This window comes from Pinus tabuliformis, chromosome 2_2 (assembly GCF_031772625.1).
Source record: "Pinus tabuliformis cultivar Carrire ecotype Pingquan chromosome 2_2, CPIR1, whole genome shotgun sequence".
NCBI classification, from domain to species: Eukaryota; Viridiplantae; Streptophyta; class Pinopsida; order Pinales; family Pinaceae; genus Pinus; species Pinus tabuliformis.
In genome coordinates this window covers 1160757804-1160782559 of record NC_142300.1, presented here as the reverse complement: position 1 = coordinate 1160782559, position 24756 = coordinate 1160757804, and the positions used below count along the sequence as shown (strand labels likewise).

At 41.1% G+C, this 24756-nt stretch overlaps 1 long non-coding RNA gene across 5 annotated transcripts; it reads right to left on the bottom strand.

The window, feature by feature from the left end:
* Positions 1-21101, bottom strand: LOC149197550 (uncharacterized). 5 transcript variants are annotated; one of them, XR_016254771.1, is made up of 4 exons: positions 20880-21092; positions 20736-20784; positions 20504-20576; positions 1-437 (listed from the first exon to the last, which is right to left on the bottom strand). It is a non-coding gene; the product is annotated as an uncharacterized LOC149197550 (long non-coding RNA). The 5 variants fall into 5 exon arrangements; XR_016254775.1 differs by having other exon boundaries at positions 2-437; positions 20538-20576; positions 20696-20784; positions 20880-21078; XR_016254773.1 differs by having other exon boundaries at positions 5-437; positions 20696-20784; positions 20880-21066.
* Positions 21102-24756: the final 3655 nt, after the last annotated feature.

Below are 24756 nucleotides of genomic sequence, written 5' to 3'. Positions count from 1 at the left end.
TAACAAAAATAAATATTGTCCACAATATATGTGTGTGTGTATCCTTTTCCATTTAAATATAAAACACAACATTTGACAGGAGAAACTTGTCATGTGCAGAGGTGTTGATGAATCAGACTTAATACAATCGAAAACTATAGAAAAAACTGAGGTACTCAAAACTGCAATTTCATGTACATTAATTAACCCTTTGGAAAGTCTGCCCCAACTTCTCTCCAAATTACTATCATTTTTCCGAGACTATGTTAACTCAGAAAGGAAAATAAAGTATCTCCTCTTAACCAGCAGTATAGGGGCAGACTCCAAAACATAGAACAAATGACACTCTACTTAATTGGATAGTCCAACATCAATTTGTGAAACCCCAATAGCTAAGAATTGTAAGAGGTCCGACCATAGAAAGGCTATAACCAAAAGAGTTGGACCACATGAAAAACCTGCAACGCCACAAAAAAACAAACAACATGAGGAGAGGGGGCTGAGACATAGCACCAACTCGACATTGTAGATAATGCCACAAATGCGTGCAAAACAACAGGGAAAAGAACTATCCCAGAGGGATTACCATAAGAACATAAACAAACTACTAGTCAACAGAGAAGGTACTCTCCCTGCATACAACCTCCGAAAACAAGTAAAGAGGACCAATTGTTGTAGATATTCTAGCGAGAAACCACCCTAAACAAATGATTCAGTAACCACCAAAAAACCAGTTACGTAACTAAATAACCTTCATATCCCTGTAAGGAGGAGAGCAGTAACTCTAATCTTCCCAGCCTAAAGACATAGATGGAAAAAAAACAAGGCATAAAGTGGAGACTCGGAATTTGGGTGGTGAAGCCATTGGTAGAGCCAAAGGCATGGTTAAACAAAAAAACCAAAACCCAGAAAGCATGCCACATAGAAGTAAATAAGAGAAATTAGAACCCTTCCTAACACCCTAATGTCAAAGACATCTCGGGTGATAGAGTCGATAGAAGGGAGCGTAGAGGTTGACATTCCAACCTCCAACCCCACTAGTGAACAGAGAAGGTACTCTCCCTGCATACAACCTCCGAAAACAAGTAAAGAGGAGCAATTGTTGTAGGTATTCTAGCGAGAAACCACCCTAAACAAATGATTCAGTAACCACCAAAAAACCAGTTACGTAACTAAATAACCTTCATATCCCTGTAAGGAGGAGAGAATTAACTCTAATCTTCCCAGCCTAAAGACATAGCTGGAAAAAAAAACAAGGCATAAAGTGGAGACTCGGAATTTGGGTGGTGCAGCCATTGGTAGAGCCAAATGGCATGGTTAAACAAAAAAACCAAAACCCAGAAACCATGCCACATAGAAGTAAATAAGAGAAATTAGAACCCTTCCTAACACCCTAATGTCAAAGACATCTTGGGTGATAGAGTCGATAGAAGGGAGCGTAGAGGTTGACATTCCAACCTCCAACCCCATCTTCACCCTGCAAATAAACTGAGGTATACATAGCAGAAAAAAAATGTTCACATAGAAAATTGATCTGAGTACATTCCCAAAGGCGTCATTACTGAATATTGCATTAGGAAAACATTTGAGACTATCTCAGGCAGCATTGAGCCGAGAGCGGCATACGTATGAGACAGAGGAATGGAAATAGAAATTTTATCCATCTTCCCATGGTAATAACCTAATATTTCCCACATTCGTGTGATGAAAACAAGTGAAGGGAACATATTAACAATCACTACAGACATGGAATGTCGATTTTGCACGATAGATGATAAATAATATGATGAGAATAAAACAAAGGAAGAGGTCCTTGACCTGGGGGCTGTGTTAGCTGAAATAGGTGCTATGAACCCACCCTAATCTTGGTTGTTGGGCAGCAGATCCCCCGTGTAACAGTTTTGGGGCTTAAAGCCCACAATTTTGGGTACCGATATTGTAAAAGTTCCGCGAAGTGCATGGAGTGTGAATTGTAATGGGTCAAGTCAAAGGGTTGTTTGCTCGAAGATAATGTAAAACAATAGAAAGCAAGTCGGCCTACCCATGGTCCACGGACCATGGGAATGTATAAATAAAGCAGGGCTTTAGGTTTAGAGGTCAGTTTTTTGGTAATTCATGACAAGATCTAAAGTGTATGGGACCATGGGTTAGTAAAGGCAAGAGTGCTCTGAGTCTATAAGTCTGAGTCGTGGTCGGTAGTAGTTAGAATAGGCTCTACAGCTGTGTGCGCAGAGGCCTGGTAGAGTCTGCAACTGTGTGCGTGAAACCCTACAGCTGAGTGCGCAGGGCGGAATTGGGTTGTACTAAACAGAAGATTAATAAAGATAAGTGATTCTGAATTACTATGCATCTGGTCATATATCTGTATGTTTATGTTTATGTTATGCATATCTTTAAGATTTATGGTAGCGCGCGCTGGTTATAATTATTGAATGCTTGATTAAGACTCTAAGAATTAGATCAGATCCATACTAACTACAATAATAATAAGGAATCTAGGAAGTGTCTCGTCACAGAGCTACGCAAGGACCAAACAGCTGTGCAGCGTAGCACGAGTGCGCAGATCAGTTCGCGACCCTTCCAGTCCTCATCAAGACATCCCTAGGGTGCGGAAACCTGGTTCCAGCACCCTCCCATACTACCTCGGGTGAGACTTCAGTCCACGCTTCGTGGATTGTTGCCGAAAGGGTCGGTAGTGCGGGATTTGTTTGGCTAAAACACTTCCGAACCTGGGTCAGGCCCCAATAAGCCAACAAATGGTTCCATTGTCGGGACCAAGGATCTGCCTAAGGGATGTTTGATGTCGAAACACTGGAACCCTACAAAGAAAGAGATTGAATATTGGTTGGAGCAAAAGATTCACAAGTTCGTGGTACAGGAAAACAAAACCCCGCAAATATCTGAGAAGAGGTGGCTAGATCGCTACGTATATATGGAAATTCATGAAATCTTCTTCGTGTCTTTCTCTTCAGAGCTGTGTGAGTGGATCACAAGGCTAGCAGACAACCAGAGAAGGTGAAAGCTTGAGCAACCCATAGTGTGAACTCCAGAGTTGTTGTGCAAGCTAGGGGCATCTGAAGATAAGATCGCACCGACGGTAGATCACTGGCTGGATCGGATAATAGGAGGGTTTATCACTGAATTTGCGATAGACACAACTGTTGGCTACAATAAAGTAGAAAGACATTTTCTCAAAGGACCGCGAGGTAAGTACATCAAATCATTGAATACGTGGATTAAGATGCTATTGTGTGAAAAACAGGTGATGCGAATCCATTAATGAGTGGAACGACACGAAGCGGAAGGGCATACAAGGGTATCAAAGGGTTAGGAAATAGTCCTTTAATTTCGCCTCCGCGAGAGGGCGAGGAAGAGTGCACTTGGGCTTCTCCAAGGAGTGCAGTCAGTTTGATAAGGCAACACATTCCACAGTTATCATCTCCGCTAACACCACCACTCACGTCACCTCCTTCACCCCCATCTTCGCCCACACCACCTCCACCAAACCAGCAGTTTAGCATGGCAAGCGCGATTAAGTTGCCTGTATTCAGAGGAGTAGGGAGCGAAGATCCCAATCAGTTTTGGTTCGTAGTAAGAGCAGTGTGGGAAGCGCATGGAGTTACAGATGATAACATTAAAAAGGCCACCTTGGTAAGTGCGTTGTAGGATTGCGCACTGACTTGGTATATCAAGCACTCAAATGATCCTCCGAATGCCGGGATAACGGAAATCCAAATTGCATTAAACAAAGAATTTAGTCGGTCGAAATCAGAGATGTAGTTGATCATTGGATTCAAGGAGATCGCGATGCTTCCAGGCGAAACCACCTGGGACCTGGATCAGAGACTGAAGAGCACGATCCACGAGGCTAACATGACGCTGCTGGATGTGCAGCACCGTGAATGGTTTGTGGCATCTTTAACACCACATCTGAGGACAACACTATCATAGCAGAAGATTTCAACCCAGGCAGAAGCATTGGAAATAGAGATGACGTTGCATGAAACTCCGATACAGGACCTGGGTTGGGAGTCTAGCAGATCCACATGCAACTACAAAACCTATGCTTGGAGATGCAGAGTTTGAAACAGGATAGGGCACCCCCCCATAAGCGTGAGAAGAAGTGTGGTGCATAAAATGTAAAAGCTAGGGTCACAATAAGGATCATTGTCCGGTATTCGCGAACTATCTAGCGGGGGGGGGCAATGCCGTTGAGACTAGAGGTGCAGACTAGAGGTGCAGGCAGGGCCAAGTGCAGCACCTGCGCTCTGGTGCGTGATCTGTCAGGTGGGAGGAAAGCACACAATGGACAACTGTCATCTATTGTAGAAGTTTACACAGACCCCTCAGCAACTATTTTGCAATTTTTGTAGATCGATGGGCCATGACAAATGAAACTGTCGGAGTTATGAATTATTAATGGATCAAACACCTATCTACAGGATGAAGACTAAGGCGTGAGGTCAAGATCCAACCGCAGTAATAGTGCGTAGTGGGTTCCAAGGACGAGGACAAGGACGAGGAGGAATGGGACCCGGACGAGGGTGTGGACAATTAATATGCTACAATTGTGGAGGACCTGGGCACTACGCGCATGACTGTACGAACCCGACTAGAACATGTTGTCCGTACTATTATTAGTTTGATCATGAAGCGGTATATTTCCCCACTCTAATTGCACAAATGCGTGAGAAAGGGGTGCTTCAGCCTACTCCAATGCAGAACATCCAAGTGATGAGATCTGAACCACGCGAAGAAGATCCCAATGTCAACATGGTGCTCAGAAGCGGTGCAACCACAGGGGAAGATAAGGGGAAGCAACCTGAGGAGAACGCATGGGTTCGCAAGGCCCCTACAAAGCAACCTGAGTTTGACATGGAACATGCAAAGGAGACATTTATGGAAGCTAATAAGAGCTTCGCCGAGGCCTCTACTTTAGGTAGTAAGGATCAAACTGAGCCAAAAATGGATCCCTCTATGCTAACTACCTTTTTAGAGACATGCATGAAGCTACTACGGGGTAATAAAGCAGTTAAGGGATTACAGGAGCTAATAACTAGGTGTGCAGGGTCGAGTGAATCACACGTGGTCTGAAAACTAGGAAAGCATGCTTGGCGCATCGGGTAGGAAATGCAATTGACAGCGCAGAATGGCGACTTTGAGCTGGATCAGGTCATCATGGACTTGGGTTCAAATGCAAATGTGCTACCTAAACAGACATGGGAACACGTAGGCAGGCCCGCGTTACAATGGTATCCTATTCAATTATGGATGACGAACCAACAAAAGATCTTGCCCATGGGGAGATTGCAAGGAGTCACAGTGGACATCGAAGGCGCGAGCACACAAATGGATTTTGAGGTAATATAAATTGTGGATGACAGTAACCCTTACCCCACATTGTTAGGAATAGACTGGGCCATGGACATGAATGGAGTCATCAACCTAAAGAGACGAAAAATGATATTCGAGAAAAAGTCTCTCCGTGTAATAGTTCCGCAGGATCCAGCCGAAGGAGCACGCTACATCGAACCTATGCCGCGACAAAGACAGTGATGATGAACTGGACTACATTTACCAAATAATGACGCAAGACCAAGATCGGGTAAATCTAGCACCGGACGGGGGAATCTCATGGGAGCGTGACAGTTCCTGCACATCGGATTTAGATGAAGAAATAGAGTGCTGGCAGAATCGATTGCATGAAGTAACAAAGTTGAATTGTAATATGATGATCAGATCACTGCAACGTGTGATGACTGAAGCAAGAGAACTTCCAACAAATGGGGGCGCAACAAATGCAAAGGAATCTGTAGACCGTTGTGAAAAGGTGATACTGGAACGGAAGTGGCATGCTTCGCAAAAAAGGGAACTGCGCATGACAACTGCACAAGGGTGGGGTACACGTCAGAAGACTAGGTGGAACTAGCGCGAATGTAGAAGACGGGTGCATGTATGGTTTGGAAGACAAAGCAGGTTGAGTGTCCGCCTTCAGCGAGGGATGCAGATGTATGTTGTACCGCCTCCCCAACTAAGAATCAAAAATCAAAACCTGCCGCAATAACAAGGAAAGCGATGCATTCCTCCAGCCGTTCGCGACAAAGCAATAAAAAAACATATGGGATCATGGATCGAGTTCGCCAGTTAAAACAAACCAATGGGAATCTGTGTGTACCAAGGGTTCGATGGCCTATAGAACCATAAGCAAAAAGAGGAGTGTGAGGGTTTTCTACCATTGATGAGACAAGATGAAACCAGGAGGACAGAAAACCCCCCCCAGACGCAGCCCCCACAGTTCGGACAGGACACGAGGACCGGGGTAAAGGAATTCGGGAGTTACAGGGAGCCATTCAGCGCGAGAGCTTGAAACTTCACGAACTTGATGAAGAATGGGCACGACTGAGGAGGAAAAGCATGATATTAGACGAAAAAATCAGCAAACTGAACAATGAAGTCACACAAGTGGGCCACGCGAAACTAAGTATAAGGGGACTAGGCCTAGCCAGCCCTACTACTGCATTAGAACAAGCTGCCACCCTACTATCACGGCTGTGATTGTAATATTCCTAACCCAAAATATTCCTCAAACCCCAACAAAAACTCCAACCAGATATGTGCAATGATATAATAACCCAGAAGTGATAAAATAACAGTAGAACAACATATAATAATGTAAACCGGAAATATATGCAGATACACAAGAAATGCTAAGCCATTTTATTATACTAAGCAATAAATGAGTACAAGAGGTGATTAGATAGATGGAACCTCGACTTGCACAAGGAAAGTGAAGAAATACTCTCAGAATGACAAGAATGGCCTCTCTACATGGGATGCTGCTATTGTGCTACTACTGTTGCTGGAAAACAAATGATGATTTGGGGCTGCTCCCCTCCTCAAAAAAAGCTGAAACCCTGGATTCAGTCTCTACTCAAGAAACCCAGAAAGCTTTCCTAGAATGGCCTCACAGTGATCTACGTCCCAGCTGTTGGAAAACTATGGTGTTGTTACTGTTGCTGCTGGAAATCGAATGAGGATTTGGGGCTACTACCCTCCTTAGAAAAGACTGAAACTCTGGAATCGGACTCTACTCAAAAACCCAGAAAAACCTAGAAAGCTTTTTTGAAATGGTCGACCCCCGAAAATCACCCCTTGGGGTTCTACGCAGTTCCTCAAAGACGTTGATGAAATTGTTGTTGAAATGTTGATGAATCTACTGCTGGAATGCCAATGGAAATACCTTTCTCGAGCAGGCACTCAAAGTCCCCCAGGGCTAAGGGTGAGATCTCCGAACGGAGACACTCAATGCACTAAACAGTGTTGCAGACTAGCTAAACAGCCAGCGTGCTCTAAGTCGAAATGACTATCACAAATGCTCATAACCAGAATGATCCAAAATGAGGGGGCTCCTCTCTATTTTATAGCCTCTGCCTCTCACAATCCCTAGGCTCACCTCCTCCTGCATGATTCCCCTCTTGCCATGTGTTCTTCCCTCCTGCGCAGTCCCTCCATGTGTCTGCGTGGGCCCCATTTCTGCGTCCCCCTTTGGCCCCCTTGGCTCCTCCTTAAGTCACAACGTTGTGCTACTAGGAAGTGACTTTTTATTCTTAAAGTGAGTTATGTCCCCCGTCCTCACTTTTTTATTTATAAATAACTATAGAAGGAAAAAATTGGGCAAAATCGAATATTCCAATTAGCCATGGCTAATTAGGAATATTACAGGGACTATAAACAAGTTTGCAAGATGGCTGCATAGAAAGAAGGTTTCGTGCAGGGCTGGTAGGTCATCAAGATCGCGGTCGTGCATAAGAGGCTAAGATGTCGTGTGGCAAGGCTGGGAGCTGACTGTTGACGTCACTATTCATGACAAGAAGTCCGACTTATGACAGAAAGGAGCAGGCAGCAGGCCATTAAGACAAGAATTCAAAGCCAGACACGAAAATATCTGCTACCAAGAAGATATTAATGACTCAAAAGTGGGGGGAATGGTCGAATTCAAATACAAATGCTACTATAAAAACCCTTGGGGTAGCTTCACAACAACACTTGGATATTTGAGAGTTGAGCCAGTACAGAGCAGCAAGCACCAAGCCACCTTGCCACCCATGACTAAGTACCTGAGCTAATCCAGGATAGAAACCATGTCAGCTGCTAGAATCAGAGTGAGATTCGCAGAGGAGCCTTATCTGACTCAGGAGGAGCTTGAAGAAGCGGCCACTGCCCTAGACGTTCCAAAGTCTCCACGCACGCTGCGACCTAGAAGGACAAGCACACTGTGGGACCAATCTGGGTATCACCGCAACTTAGTAAATTGTCCATGGCCGAAAAGGGCAAAGCTATCACCATTGCACCCAAGGAGGAAGAGGGAGATTTACAATCCCTGATTACTCAGATTGAAGCACAGGACGAGGAAGAGGAAAATGTTTCCCAAGTACCTTCGGCGATAACGCTACCACCATACATCTCCCCGTGGAAAGGGACAACCAAGATACTGAAGGACCTAGAGGCCACAAAGAACACACTCTAGACCCCGCTTCTTCTAGATGGAATAAGGTTCGACTGTCTGCCGCTGGGCCAGGTACTGAATATCAAGTTCGAAGACTGGGACCTCACGGATAGTGAGAAGTTCCCCCAATTGGCCGCAGAGAAATTACTGCAGTAGAAGTGGTTATGGGGTGTGGAGAAGGCGAGATTACTCAATCTGAGGTGGATACCCCACTATCATCGCATGGCCATCACAATTTTTGTTATCCGACAGCTACTATGTCTAGTACACGATGGGTATCTCTGGTTGGAAGAACTTATTCCCATTATAGCCGATTTAATACACAGAATTTCAAAGCTGCCTACCAAAGGAAACAATCCTGTAGCCATAGTAGGAACGAGTAGCGACGTGGGTCTTGCAGAAGCCATGAAAGCTAAGTATAAGTTGGAGAAGTGGAAGAAAGGATATGTAATAGCATGTATCAAAGACCGAGGGGTGCGCGTCGCCACCCAGTTACTAGGCTGGCAAGCTCATGAGGAAATGTCGCGCAGACGAGGTGCCAGCATCTGTCATTGCGCTCGCAGAGCAATGTGCAGTGGGGATTTAGCTCAATTGGGCACAATTTCTCTGCGATGAATTTTTTACGAATTGTAGGGAAGCCCAGGAGCAGGGTAAGACTTTCCACTATGCATGGTTGCTCCTATTAATCTCGTTGCTTGCAGGGGAGCTGCCGAAGGGCAGCCAGTTTCCCAACATTAAAAAGAACCTACCTGAAGCCGTGAGGTATAACTCGCTCTAGGCTACAAAAGACGCCACGAGGGTTGTGAGATCAAGGTGTTTTGGATATTTATGGAGGCGAGTATCCGGACATGGATTCACCACAGATCGCGGTTATCCCCAACAGTATACAACAGTTTTCAAAGCGCGACCAAGTTCAAGGCAGATATGCATAATCTATATATCTGAGTGCGAAAGGATCCAACTCGAACATGGGTAAAGCTTCCATTCATTGCAGCAGACGATGCAATTTTTGAGACAATGGCGGCATGGCCTATGGAGTGGCGTGCCCTAGACTTGGCCGAATTAGAAAAGATTGCACCAGAGCGCAGCGAAAGAAGGAAATCAAGCTGCGCATCACAAAGTTGGTGGAAAGAACACGCTAGGAACAGAAAGTGGCCACGCAGCGGGAGGCAACCGAGGTAGCAACAGAAACCACCACTGCGCCCACCGAAGAGATCATGGAGGATCAGGAAATGTCCATGGAGATGGACATACAGGGGGAGTATAGATATAGGAATGCACGGACCTGACCACAACATTAACCCAACTTAAGAGGTCGTGCGTCCAAGAGCAGCCACTTGCACGCAAAAAGACAAAGACGACAAAGACCTTGGAGGGAGATTTTCTTTCCAAAAGCGAACCAGTACGCGATGTCACTAAGGGTGCTCTAGAGGAGTTGATGACGGAGCAAACAACTGTGTTGGGGGCACTCAGAGTGCAATTGCAGGCATTACAGGTGTGACCCCCAGGAGGGATGATGCCAAACCTAGCAGAAGGTACATCCGCAGCTGAGCAGATGGTGCATGCCCACACAATGAGCACTTTAGTGTTACCATCAGGCATCGTCCTAGCAGAAGCCGAAGGTGACATGAGGATTTGGGGGTTGAATTTGGCCACCCTCCCTAGAGAGACCTTATACTAGCTGCAAGATGGGGTAACTACTGAGCTCCGCGCCCGGAAAGGTCATGCCCTCCAAGTTCTAACGGAGCAAAAGGGAAACTTGGAACAGATTAGTATACAGCGCGATGACTTGGTTGCACATAACCAAGGATTATAACAGGCCAAGGAGGAGGTCTGTAGTAGTGTACCCGAGCTAGCTGTGCCAACGGAACTCCTAACAGACGAAAAGATTCATCTCATGGTGGCAAGATTTCGTAGGGCCCAAGAGGAAGCCGCGAATGCTTAGATGGAGTTGAACTTGCAAATTGTGGAGCTAAGGCTGAGAGCGTAGCTCCAAACACCACCGGAAGTCAGAGAGCAACGCCGTCGCGCCATACAAGGAGGGTTGGAAGTGATAGAACGCATTGTACAGGACTGCATGAGATTGTTGGATCAGACCCTTCTTACGCTCACATCACTGCAAGAAGACCCAACACTACAGTAGGTAGAGACAAAAGCATGGGAGTTACAACAAGTGTATGACAATGTTCGGGGAACTGCACAAACGGTTGCCCTCACTCAGTGCTTGGCCAAGTTGAGGGAGGCCCAAGCCCTGAAGGAACAGGTGGATTTCGCATGCTAGAAATAAGTTGGGCTTAAAGCATGCATCCAACCTTGGCTTGAGGAAACGTTTACGATCACGGCTACCATCGAGGGGAAGCTGACTCAGCTGCAGGACACATATGCACTAAGGCAAGAAGGTGCCTCTGACAATGCATCTGAAAACCGCGCACAATTGATATAGCGGACAATGGAAGAATGTGTGGCAAATGTCGGCACAGTGTGGAGGATGCTGAAAGAACTCCGAACGAAGATCAACGCACCAGCCGAGTGACTCAGGACGAGTCATGATGATTGTGTTGGGGGCCTGTTGGGCAATGGATCCCCCGCGTAACAGTTTTGGGGCTTAAAGCCCACAATTTTGGGTACCGATATTGTAAAAGTTCCGCGAAGTGCGTGGAGCGTGAATTGTAATGGGTCAAGTCAAAGGGTTGTCCGCCCAAAGATAATGTAAAAAAATAGAAAGCAAGTCAGCCTGCCCATGGTCCACGGACCATGGGAATGTATAAATAAAGCAAGGCTCTAGGTTTAGAGGTCAGTATTTTGGTAATTTGAATAAGATCTAAAGTGTATGGGTTAGTAAAGGTAAGAGCGCATTGAGTCTATAAGTCCGAGTCGTGGTTGGTAGTAGTTAGAATAGGCTCTGCAGGTGTGTGCACATAGGCCTGGTAGAGTCTGCAGCTATGTGCGCGGACCCATGCAACTAAGTGCACAGGGCGGAATTGGGTTGTACTGAATAGAAGATTAATAAAGATAAGTGATTCTAAATTATTGTGCATCTGGTCACAGATCTGTATGTTTATTTTTGTGTTATGCATATCTTTAAGATTTATGGTAGTGCGCACTGGTTATAATTATTGAATGCTTGATTAAGACTCTAAGAATTAGATTAGATCCATAATAACTGCAATAATAATAAGGAATCTAGGAAGTGTCTCGTCACAGAGCTACGCAAGGACCAGACAGTTGTGCAGCGTAGTGCAAGTGCACAGATCAGTTCGCGACCCTTCCAGTCCTCATCAAGACATCCCTAAGGTGCGGAAACCTGGTTCCAACACCCTCCCATACTACCTCGGGTGAGACTTTAGTCCGCACTTCACGGATTATTGCCGAAAGGGCCAGTAGTGCAGGATTTGTTTGGCTAAAAAACTTCTGAACCTGTGTCAAGCCCCAATAAGCCAACATTGGCGATAATGGGATTGCCTCTCCAATGCCCTCTAGAATACCTGCAAATGGAATCAAATCATGTCAACAAACAAAGTAGAGACATAGCTCGTCAAAATAAATCATTCTAAGACTGGTTCAAAGGGAGTTAAATATACCTAATAGACTTTGTGGAAATTTTCTCCATGATGTATGTAATGGGCCAGGGGCTGAGATAAAATGATATGAAGATATCTCCTCCCGCTAAGTGGAGAAGCCACCTAAGAGAAGAATGAATGTCATCTAGGGTTAGGTCGCGATATAGGAAGAACCACAAAGATATGGACCATTGAGAAGCCTCGACGAATTTCGACCACCCCTTTCCATTAACACTGATTGCCGCCAGGTGAGCCACATGATCCTATATACGTGGAAGGGACTGAGTAGCATGGGGAGACTCCCAAGACAACGTGCTGGTAAGGGGAGAATGACATGAAATTAAGATTAAAACCCAAGGGTGATTAAGTTAATGGTTGCATAAGATTAACTTCCACATTTAAACACTAATGTCTATTAATGAACATTTTACTATACACATGATAATGTTTATTGATTTCATTCAAGATATTATTACGACATATAATGGTAATACTTAGGTTGATAGCAAAGTAAGGGTAAAAAGTGTTAGGTGTGGTGATGCCTGGGTTGTTAGGAAGGAGTTGGTAAAGGTAGGATGATCGAGGAACCAGAGGTGTAAAAGGGAATGTTAATAGTACAAGTAGTCACCCCTTTAGGATGCTAACTGAAAATAAGAAGGTAGGTGGTCAAGGGAAGAAAAATAAAAATAAAAATCTATGAGGTATGTTCCATATGGTATCAGAGCCCAGCAATGCCACTAGTCCCAGGACCTACTATAGGAATTAAAAGAACAATATTAGATTCTTAAAAAAAAAATGAAAATTTATAGGCCATTGCTGAATTTGAATCTATGTAATTTTAACGACATTCAACTTGAATGGCAGAGGATGTTTCGGCCAACACCAGGAGTGGAGATTTGTATATTGAACTGGGAGATGGGGCTACCCTAGAAAACGACCAGTTTCTAGAGGCCATTAGGAATTTACAACAAGAAATGGTGCAATTAAGAAGCAACAATGAGCAGCTTCTAAAGGCCAATGAGGAATAGGAGAAAATGATCAGGGGACTGACAGAAAAATCCAGTCATAAAATAGTGGAACCATAAGTGGAGAAAACTAGGGAAAGAGGTATTGAGTCAAAACCTTCTGAAAGTGGGGGGGATTTCGATAAGACCTATCCCTGAAATTAGAAGAAAAAGAAGCAAACTAAATTGGAAGGAGAATTTCGGAAGATAAAACCCCCTACTTTTGATGGGGAAAAAGAGGAATATGCGGAGTCATGCCTACTGAACATGACCAAATATTTCCAAGTATATGAGTTAGAGAGCAACTAGAAGGCAAAATTGGCCATTTTCCAACTGCAGGGTAAGGTGACTCTCTGGTGGGAGGAGGCTGAAGGAGTACATCTACTTGAGGAGAGGACCGTATCATGGGAAGAGTTTCAAAAGAGGTTTAAGAACTTATATTTAAGTGAACAATATTATAACAACCATGCCAAAAAATTTCATGAACTCGGGTTGGGGTTGCTTTCGGGATGAATTTGTGGTAAAATTCACGAACTTGTTGCCATATGTACCTTACATTAAGGAAGAAAAAGCTAAGCTACAACGTTTCATGAACTACCTAATCATAGTATATAACAAGCAGATTGAGTTTGACAACTTGAAAACAATGGAGAAAGGCTGTTAGAAAAGCCAGAATTTGCTACCAACAATTCAGAAACAAGGGAGAAAACTTGAAAATTTGGCCGAATAAGGACAAGTAAATCTATCATTGGTGCAAAAAAACAGAAACCATCATATCTGGCTTTTTTTTGGGAAAGATCATATGTAGAAAATTTTTAGAAAAGTAAATACAAACCCGTCGGCAGAGTCCTAAGTAGGATCAAGGACCATGAACCTAGATGGAAAGAAGAATTGTGGGGGAAAGGAAGGGGAACCCCTAAAATGATGGGGATGTGGGGGAGCCTCATCTACTAAGAGATTGTTCCCACAATCCAAAATATCTGCACAATCTTCAGACTGTACAAGAATCTACCACGGTGAATGACATTGCCAGGAGTATCCCCAGGACAAGCACTGCATTAGAAGACAGACAAGCAAAACATCAATAAAAAAAAATCGTTAAAATTGAATGTATTATCTTCAACCAACCTATTTTTGTTTAATTGACCATGGGGCTAGTTTAAGCTATATTTGACCTCATGTGGTGGACAAATTCTCTCTTAAAACAAAAAATACAAAACTTCATGGGTGGTACAATTAGCCACTAGTACCAAGAGAGGAGTGACCAATCAAGTTCAACAATGCCCTTTAGAATTAAATGGATATGCGACTACAATAAATATAAATTTCCTTCCTTAGGATCCTACGACATATTAATAAGTATGGATTAGCTTGAGAAGCATGGGGTAGTAATAGATTTTTTGATGAAGACAATGAGTTGCGTAGGACTACACAAATAAAACCATATCATTCAAGGAGTGGTCAAGCCTGTATCAATACGATAAATTTTAGCAATGAAAATGAAAAAAAGTGAGAGGAAAGGTTACTAATTATTTCTGGTAAATGTGGAGGAGGGTAACCAACATGGGTAAGAGCCAATCTTAGATACCTTACCCATCATTAAGGAATTTCGAGATGTGTTTTTGGAAGAGATCCCCAACTTACCGCCGCATGAGGACATAGATTTCACCATTGATTTGGTAACCAGGGCATCGCCCATATCTAGAGCACCCTATCAAATGAGCCTGCCTGAGTTGCTTGAACTGAAAATGTAGTTGCAGGAAATGTTAGATAAGGGCTACAGTAGGCCAAGTGTGTCACCCTGGGGAGCGACTGTATTGTTTGTTAAGAAAAAGGATGGCACATTTAGAATGTGCATTGATTACCGATAGTTGAACAAGTTAACTATAAAAACAAGTACTCATTGCCTCATATTGACAACTTATTTGACCAAGTAAGAGGGGCAACTATGTTTTCAAAGATTGATTTGAGAACAAGCTACCATCAACTGAGAATCAAGCCGAAAGATGTCCATAAAACAACATTTAGAACTAGATATGGACACTATGAGTTTGTTGTATTCCCATTCAGCCTTACTAATGCCCTAACAACTTTTATGTGCCTAATGAACAACATACTAAGCTGGATAGATTCATGCTAGCGTTTATTGATGATATCCTAATATTCCAAGAACGAGGAACAACACAAGGAACACCCAAAACTGGTACTTCTAACGTTAAGGTAAAATCATCTGTATGCCAAATACAACAAATGTGAATTCTATAAACCCAAGATACAATACTTCGGTCACATTATTTCTAAGGATGGGTTGGCAGTTGATCTGGAGAAGCTGAAGGCCATGGTAAACTAGCCTATACCAAAAGATGTATCTAGTGTCCCACCCTTTATGGGCCTAGCAAGATATTACTGCTAGTTCATTGAAGGGTTCTCTAAAATAACTCACCCCATCACTTCATTACAGCGGAAAGGAGCCAAATATGAATGGATCACAGAATGCCTACAAAGTTCTGATAAACTTAAGCAACTACTTACAACAACACCCATCTTGAAACTAGCAAATCCAAATGAGGAGTTCACAGTATGCATTGATGCTAGTATAGAAGGATTAGGGGGAGTGTTGCTACAAGGTAACTCTGTAATTTCTTATGAATCCAGGAAGTTAAAGGGATATGAAATAGATTATGTAGTGTATGATCTGGAGTGAGCTGCAGTTATATACGTCTTAAAAATGTGGAGGCACTATTTGTTAGGGAAGAAATTTGTTCTAACCACATACCATATCAGTATTAAATATATTTTCAGTCAACTAGACTTAAACGCTAGGCAAGCTAGATGTATGACATTTCTTAGCGAGTTCAAATTTGATATAAAGCACATAAAAGGGAAAAAAACAAGATAGTAGATGCCTTGAGAAGACATGCCCATAATCTAATGGAGGTAAATGTTAGTAGCATTAGTACTAATTTCTAGAGAAAATGAGGCATTGCATGCCTACTAATCCAAAGTATCTAGAAATCCAACAAAAAATACATCCCACTGATGTTCCTTCCTACACCTAAAATGCTAAGAAATTTATGATGTATAAAAATAGATTGTATATTCCTGCTGTGGAGGAATTGAAACAACTGATATTTTATGAATATCATAAAAATCCTTATGTTGGACATCCAGGGTATTAGAAGATGGTTACTTCATTAAGACATGAAATTTTCTGGATGGGAATGAAGAAGGAAGCGGTGGAATTTTTGTCAAAATGCTTGGAGTGCCAATAAATGAAGGTTAGAAACCAAAACCCGGCAGGGCTACTGAACCCTACACCCATTCCCAAATGGAAATGGGAAGTCATTTTCTTAGATTTAATTACCAGATTTCCTAGGAAAAAAGGGTAACATGATTCTATCATGGTGGTGGTGGATATGCTAAGTAAATCGGCTCACGCCTTGCCAGTATAGTCTACATTTGGTAGTGCACAAATTGCATAATTTTTTTATTAAGGAACTTTTCTGACTTCACGGGATCCCTAAAATGATAGTGTCTAACCGGGACACTAAGTTTACTTCCAACTTTTGAAAGGCATTGTTTGGCGGCATGTGTAGCAAATTAAATTTCAGTACCACATACCATCCCCAAACAGATGGGAAAATGGAAAGAATCAACCAAATTCTGGAAGATATGCTTAGACTGTATTTTATGGATCGACAAACAAGATGGGAGTATTTCTTACATTTGGCTGAATTTTCCTACAATAACAATTATTAGGCATCCATTAAAATGAGCCCCTTTGAAGCCCTGTATGGGAGAAAAGCCATACACCTCTTAGTTGGAGTCAGCCAGAGGACAAATTGATTCTTGGGCTGGATGCATTACAAGAAATGGAGCAGATAGTGCGAAGGATTCAACATAATATAAAGGCAACCCAAGATAGGAAAAAGAGTTATGCAGACAAAAAGAAGACACATAAAGAGTTTAAAGTTGGGTATCATGTCTATCTCAGAGTAAAATCAAGGAAAAGAACATTGAGAACGGGCTCTTGTCCAAAATTGGTGCCCCGTTACTATAGGCTATTTGAAATTTTAGATAGAATAAGACATGTAGCTTATCAATTAGCCCTCCCCAGTCACATTAAAGTTCATAATTTTTTCATGTTTCCTTGATAAAGAAGTATGTACATTATTTCTCTCATATTGTTGACTGCAAAATGTTATAGGCAGAACTCGAAGGAGACTTTAGGGCATAACCACTCTACATTGTCGATTGGAAAGAGATCTGGCTCCAGAATTGAGTCGTTGCTCAGGTTAAAGTACAACGAAAGCACTATACCCCTGAGGAGGCCACTTGCGAGTGAGAGGATGAAATGTAGAAATAAATTCCATCACTTTTCCAGCAGGAAATGCACATGAAGTAGACACCGAGGACAATGTGAATTTAAGGGGGGTAGGATGTAATATCCCCTCCTAGATAATGTTGTTTTAATTTGGTGTGTGTATTAAATAGAAGTGGAGCCATAATGATACCTTCAATAATTATTCTAAGTAATTTTTTTTCTTATTAATAAAAAAAAGGGAAATATATATTAAGGGAAACTTTGCACTCAAAGAAGACACTCAAGAATGAGATTGATAAATTCTTCATGATTAGAATTCTGGAAGATTCTAGATAATATTAAGGGAGGGAGAGAAAATCCCTTAGTAAATCTTAGTTGAAGAAAGATGCTAATCTAGTTGCTTTTAAAGCACTACGGGAGAGAAAGGCAGGCTTTAAAAGCAAAATCCTAGGCAAGAAAGCAATAAAGCTTACAAAAGCGGGATGTCACTGAAATAGAAATAGTATCATGAAGAAGGGTAATAATTACCCAAAGGGAGAATCAATGAGGTTGTTGATTCCCTAGAAAACAATCTAAGATCGAGGGGAACTGGAGGTAGTTTGTGGTTGGGTGGTCAGTGTCTTTCTCTGGTGTAGGTTATTTAGTGAAAGGGACAACAAGAATTCTTGTTTGATATAATCCTGCTTATGAATGTGGTTAATATCTTGTTGCCATACAATATGGTTAATCATCTATTGTTAATGATTATGATTGTTTCTTTTGTTATTATTGAATGTAGTAGTTCATTATTGTTAATGAATATGATTAGTTCATAAACAATTAGTGCAGTGATATAGAGTTATAGTAAATTTAGTCAGGTCACTGTGTATTCTAATGTTCTTTACCAGGAAGGTAAGTAGTATGGTATTATTGTGAATGTATGGGTGAGAACAAAATATTGTCCTGAATTTAATACTTTTTAACGATGTATTCTGAATAGATTCACAAGTTTTGTTAGGAACTCGAATACTAGTGTAGCATGAGAACGCGAGAGTATGAAACACCCACATGATAAGGCCTAAATGGTCCCTGTGGCATAACCTTTTGAGGTCATAGACGAGTGATAACACGATTTATGTAGGAGAAGCGGAAAATGCAAGCTCAAATGCATTAATAATAAGTATATGAAAAGCAGAGAAATAAAATAAGTTGTTGCTATAGTGACCAGTAATTAGCAACTATGTGCCTAATTTGTAAATAAGTAATGAAGTGTAAATTACAGTCAGTTGAGCACTTAGGAAATAGTAAATCAGACAAGCCTTTTTCTTAAAATAAACAGACAGGAGATATAAAATCGTAGACCTCAAAGGATCATACAACAAGTATAGTAATCATTTTTTTTCCTGAGGACTGAGAATGGATCACATTTATTCCAGTGTGAGGCATGAAATAAGTTGATCACCCAAGAGGGTTCATTAGTTCGGCTATCTTAGCTGCAACCCCAGAAACCAAATCTAGTAGGTCGAATACGCATAAATGAACCCAACTTCACGCAGTATATATATACAAATTATAACTTTATACATATTTCCACTTATGCATAATTCAGAACGAGAGATTACAATTACTAGGTTAAAATCCTAGTTCAGGACCATATGCATGGGACTTATTATAGTCTAAAAACCAGATATATGGTGACTTGTAACTAAGCATGATCAACAAAACAAAATACTACATGAATGTGCCTTATCGTAGTCTAAGAACCATATCTAAAGTGACCTATAAACTGAACAAGATAGAAGCAATAAAATACTCTGAAAGTTAATAAAGCTCATACACATACAACTCATGTTGTTAGGCTTATTAATAAAAATGATATTTAGAAATAAATTACAAAATGAATATCAGATATCACAAAAGATTCTTTGGATGTTATTATCATTAATGAAAGTAAATACTGTCCACAATATAAATATATATATATATATATATATATATATGTGTGTGTGTGTGTATCCTTTTCCATTTAAATATAGAACACAATGTTTGAGAAGAGAAACCTATCATGAGAAAAGGCCCTAATTCCTCAGACTTAATACGGTCGAAAACTATAGAAAAAACTAAGGTACTAAAAACTGGAATTTCGTGTACATTAATTAACACTTTGGAGGAACACAGTCCACCCTATCTTCACTCCAAATTATTGTCATTTTTCCTGGACTATGTTAACTCAGAAAGCAAAATAAAAGATATCTTCTTAACCAGTAGTATAGGGATAGAGCTACAAAACGCAGAACAAATGGAACTCCTCTTAAATGGATAGTCCAACATCAAATTTTCAAACCCCATCAGCTAAGCATTGTAAGAGATCCGCTCGTAGAAAGGCTACAACCAAAAGAGTTGGACCACATGAAAAGACTTGTAAGGCCATCAAAAAAATAGCATGAGGATAAGGGGCCAAGAAATAGCTCCAACACGACACTGTAGATAATTCCACAAATGCATGCAAAACAACGGGGAAAAAAATTATCCCAGAGGAATTACCGTAAAAAAAAAAACCAAACTTCTAGTGAACAAAGTATGTACTCTCCCCGCGTACAACCTCAAGAAGCAAGTAAAGAGCACAAATCGTTGCAGGTGGTATGGCAAGAAACCATCCTAAACAAATGATTAGGTAACCACCAACAAACCAGTTCTGTAACTAAATAACCTTCATATCCCTGTAAGGAGGAGAGAATTAACTCTAATCATCAAAACCTGAAGACACAGGTAGCAAAAAGCCAAGGCATAAAGTGGAGACCTAGAATTTGGGTGTTGAAGGCATTGGCAGAGCCAGAGGCATGACAAAACAAAAAAGTAAATAACCAAAAAAAATGCAACATGGAAGTAAATAAGATAATGTAGAACCCTTCCTAACACCCTAATGTCACAGGCAGGTCAAGTGACAGGGTCGATAGAAGGGAGCACAGAGGTCGACATTCTAACCTCCAACCCCAACTTTGCCCTGCAAATAAACTGAGGTATACATAGGAAAACAAAATTTTCACATAACAAATCACTCTGAGTACATCCCCAAATACGTCGTTACTGAATATTGCATTAGGAAAAATTTGAGACTATCAAGGGCAACATTGCGCCAAGAGAGGCATACTTGTGAGATAGCAGGATGGCCATGGAAATTTTACCCATCTTCCTGCAGTAATAGCCCACTCATCTGCATTTTCCTGTGACGACCAAAAGTGAAGAAAAAAAATTAGTAGTCATTACAGACATGGAATTTCGATTTTGCATGATAGATGACAAATAATATGTTGAGAATAAAATAAAGGAAGAGGTCCTTGACCTGGGGGTTGCAGTAGCTACATTAGGCACCGTGAACCTACCCTAATCTTGGTGGTAGCAGGATTGCCTCTCCAACGCCTTATAGAATACCTGCAAATGGAACCAAATCATGTCAACACATAGAGTAGAGACAGACGTCATCGAAATAATGCATTCTAAGACTGGTTCAAAGGGAGTTAAATAACCTATTAGACGTCGTGGAAATTTTCGCCATGATGTATGTAATGGGCCAGTTGCTGGGATAAAACCATAGGAAGATATTTCCTTCCGCCGAGTTGAGAAACCACTAGAGTGAAGAGCAGAATGAATGCCATCTAGGGCTAGGTCGTAATATAGGTGGAACCACATAGATCTGGATCATTGAGGAGCCTTGATGAATCTCGACCTTCCCTTTCCATTGACATTGACTGCTACCAAGTGAGCCACGTGATCATGTATACGTGGAAGGGACTGGGTGGCATGGGGAGACTCCCAAGACAATGCACCAGCAAGGGGAGAATGACATGCAATTAAGCTTAAAACGGAAGGGAAATTGAGTTAATGGTTGCATAAGAATAACTTCCACATTTAAACACTAAGTTATATGAATGAACACTTTACTATACACATGATACAGTTTATTGATGTCATTCAAGATGTATTACAACATATAATGGTAATTCTTAGGTTGATAGAAAAGTAAGGGTAAAAAGTGTTAGGTGTGGTGATGCATGGGTGGTTAGCAAGGAGTTGGTAAATGTAGGATGATCAATGAACTAGAGGTGTAAAAGGGAAAGGTATGAGTACAAGTAATCACCCCTTTAGGATGCTATCTGAAAAGAAGAAGGTAGGTGGTCAAGGGAAGAAAAAAAATTGATAAGGTATGTTACATCACAATAGTTCATCTTCAACGAATTCAACTAGCATGACAAAAGAGGGAGAGGTGGCACTCTACCAATCTCATTATCTAGGAAGAATTGAGGCTCCTGCAACCATGGAATCCTTAGCTACGCAACTTCGAGACATTCATCTCAATCTCGACATCCTACAAAATTACAAGTATGAAGACTGCAATGAGCTTATTGTTTACTTAAATGACATTCAGTACAGGTAAAAAAGATGCTGGAACAGTTGGATTCTCTTCGCTCGAACCATCACAGAACAAATGACCACCTCCGTAGTATGGAAGCTTAGGTGGAGCATATTTATTTTCACAAGCATGAGCGTAATGGCTATTTTTCAGCCCCCCCTATATTTCTCCCTCACCCCCTCCATCAAATCTCATTGTTGGTCTCTATTGTTTTTTTATTTTTTCAAAATTACTATATGGCTACGATTCCAAGTGGAAATAAAGATTGTAAAGTTCTATATGTTAAGAAATGGAAACAAGAAATTCCAGTTTAATTTGTCTTGGAATTAAAGTTAGAATTAAAATCAAATTCTATTCTTATAGCAACTTGTAAATAGTTAATTAAGTTTAATTGACTCAATTAGGTTACGGATTTCGAGTTGGAAGTGTTTCTGTAGTCATATATATTTTCTCCCTAAATTTTAGGGGTCCTTGATGAGTTCATTTGAGTTGTAATTAGATAACTCAATTTGATTGAGTTATAGATAGTTAAACTAGTTCTAACTATTTCTGGAACTAGTAGAGGATTAGTAGTGAGTTGGTGCACTGGTGCATCCTCACGTGCTACTCCAACTAACTGAATATTCCCTCATGAGAAGCTCGTGCATGTTAGTTCAGAGAAATACCCAATTGAGACTACTGTGTAGGGACAATGTATTATCAGTTGTAGAATGATCTAAATTGTACAGATCATGCATGCAATCAAAATAGGACCTAGATCTGGATTGCACGGTTATGGAGGAAGAATTTTCCAATTAAATATGGGCTAATACTCACAGCAACAACATAAGGAAATAGGGGCTTGGCATGCAGCAAAATTGGCTAAGTGTTGGCTAGAGTGGGCTTGTGAGGTAGAGAGTTGATCATACTTGTGCAGGAATTGTTCTAGTGAGAACAAGCTTTGCATTATCACTCATATTTCTGATTAAAGGAATCGATATTCGATGTTTTGAGCAGTGGCTTTACCTAGAGAAATTATTTTGTTATGTGCCATTGATTATCTTCCTCTTGTTGATTATTGTTTTCATCGATCTATTGGTTTCCATTTTTTAAAGAGTAGAGTAGATTCTTGTCTTGTGTTTTAGTACATTACATGAGTTGTGAATCTACAAAAAAATCTACATGGTATCAAAGATGAATACATTATAGTAGAGGAGATTTAAAGGTTTTGAGTTTGGGGTTGGATGTTGAATTTGAATTTGCAATACATACTTCAAGATCGACAGATGGCTTTCTACGGTTTGCGACTCGAGTATGCCTTGGAAGGAAGCTCGAATTATATAGCCTGGAAGGATAGGATGGAGGTTGTGTTGGAGGATAATGGCTTGAAGGAATTCATTGATAAAGGAATTCCTAAGCCACCAACATAGGATGCAAAAGACCTGGCCGAATGGAAGAAGTGTGTGTCGAAGGTGAGGCAGATAATCCTTGAGGGAGTTCAAGACCACATTGTCTCAAGTCTCCATGGGAAGGAGACTCTGTATGCTATGTGAAATCATAGACAAACATTTTCCAAAACAACAGTGACCATAGGACATTGGTGTCAAGGTCAACATTTTATCCACTGGTTTCAAGTATTTTGGTTTTCACCTAAAACCCAATAAATATGAAATGTGGGACTGGTCTTGCATTGTGGATAAATTTGCCAAGAAAATAATGCAGTGGGAGAACAAATGGTTATACCTTAATGGCAAGTTGATTATGACCAAGTCACTATTGCAGGATATAGCTTTGTACTGGATACACATTTTTCATCTCCCTATGACTATCATTCAAATAATTGAAGCGATTATTTAAAATTTCTCAGGAATGGTGTTAGTTCACAAAAGAAGTATCACTTATGAAATCTTGAATCTATATCCAAACCACTGTCTAAGGGTGGTTGGGGGTATCTGAGATGCCAAACAATTCAACCAGGTGCTCCTTATCAAAATCTTGTGGTGGCGTTTTGTTGCTCTTGGTATGTGGAATAACATCATTTCAGAAAAACATCTTCAGAATATTTCCATTGAAGACAGGATCTTGGTGGGTGCTCTTGTCAAGAGTAATGTCTCTTTCATTTTTGTGAAACCTCATGAAAGTTAAAATATAATTTTGCAGTAACCTCTGCTAGGAGGTGGGCACTAGGGACAAAGTCTGTATTGGATTAGATAATATAAAAGGAATGTTTAGTGGTCATAATATCCCTGCACCCCTTATCAGTCTCCTCAATAAAATTGGTATTATCATTCTAGCACATATTGGAGACCTTCGCAACTCCATCTTCTCAAGAACTACTTGGACCCACTCTAAAAATATCATACTACCAAGGGTTTATGGTCAATATTGTGATACATACCAATTAAAACTTATACATGCCATAATCTCTCTCTCAAATAGGCCATACAAATTATCATGGGAAGTTAGTGTTGTCGGTGACAACATCTCAACAAAACAGGCATACTCTTTTATTTGCTCACAGGTTCGAACAGATCCTTTTGTTGATTGGTTACCACATATGTGGACGTGGGATATTCCTTCAAAACTAAAATGTTTTTGTTGGCTTGTTGTCCAAAATCGTATTCTAACATGTGACAATCTCCTAAAGAGGGGATTTCAAGGCCCTAGTCAATGTCCCCTGTGTGGTGCCGAATGTGAGGAGGTGATTCATCTTTTTTTCATTGTCCATTTGAAAAAGCGATATGGGATGAGGTCTTTATAACACTTCAACTAAACCTTGAGGTGGAGAGATCCTCCATTGAGCTATGTTTTACCAATTGTAGTTCCAGGTAGAAAGAATACATGGTCATCCCTATTTATATCATTTGGAGCATCTGGTGTAGTAGGAAGAAGTTTATTTTTGAGAAAATCTTTGCAGATGTGAGATCCATCCTCTTGCATATTGTGGCATTTTTTTATGGAGAAAGGCATGTGGAGGCCATTCACTCACACTTGCAAAGTTATGTGAAGGGAGA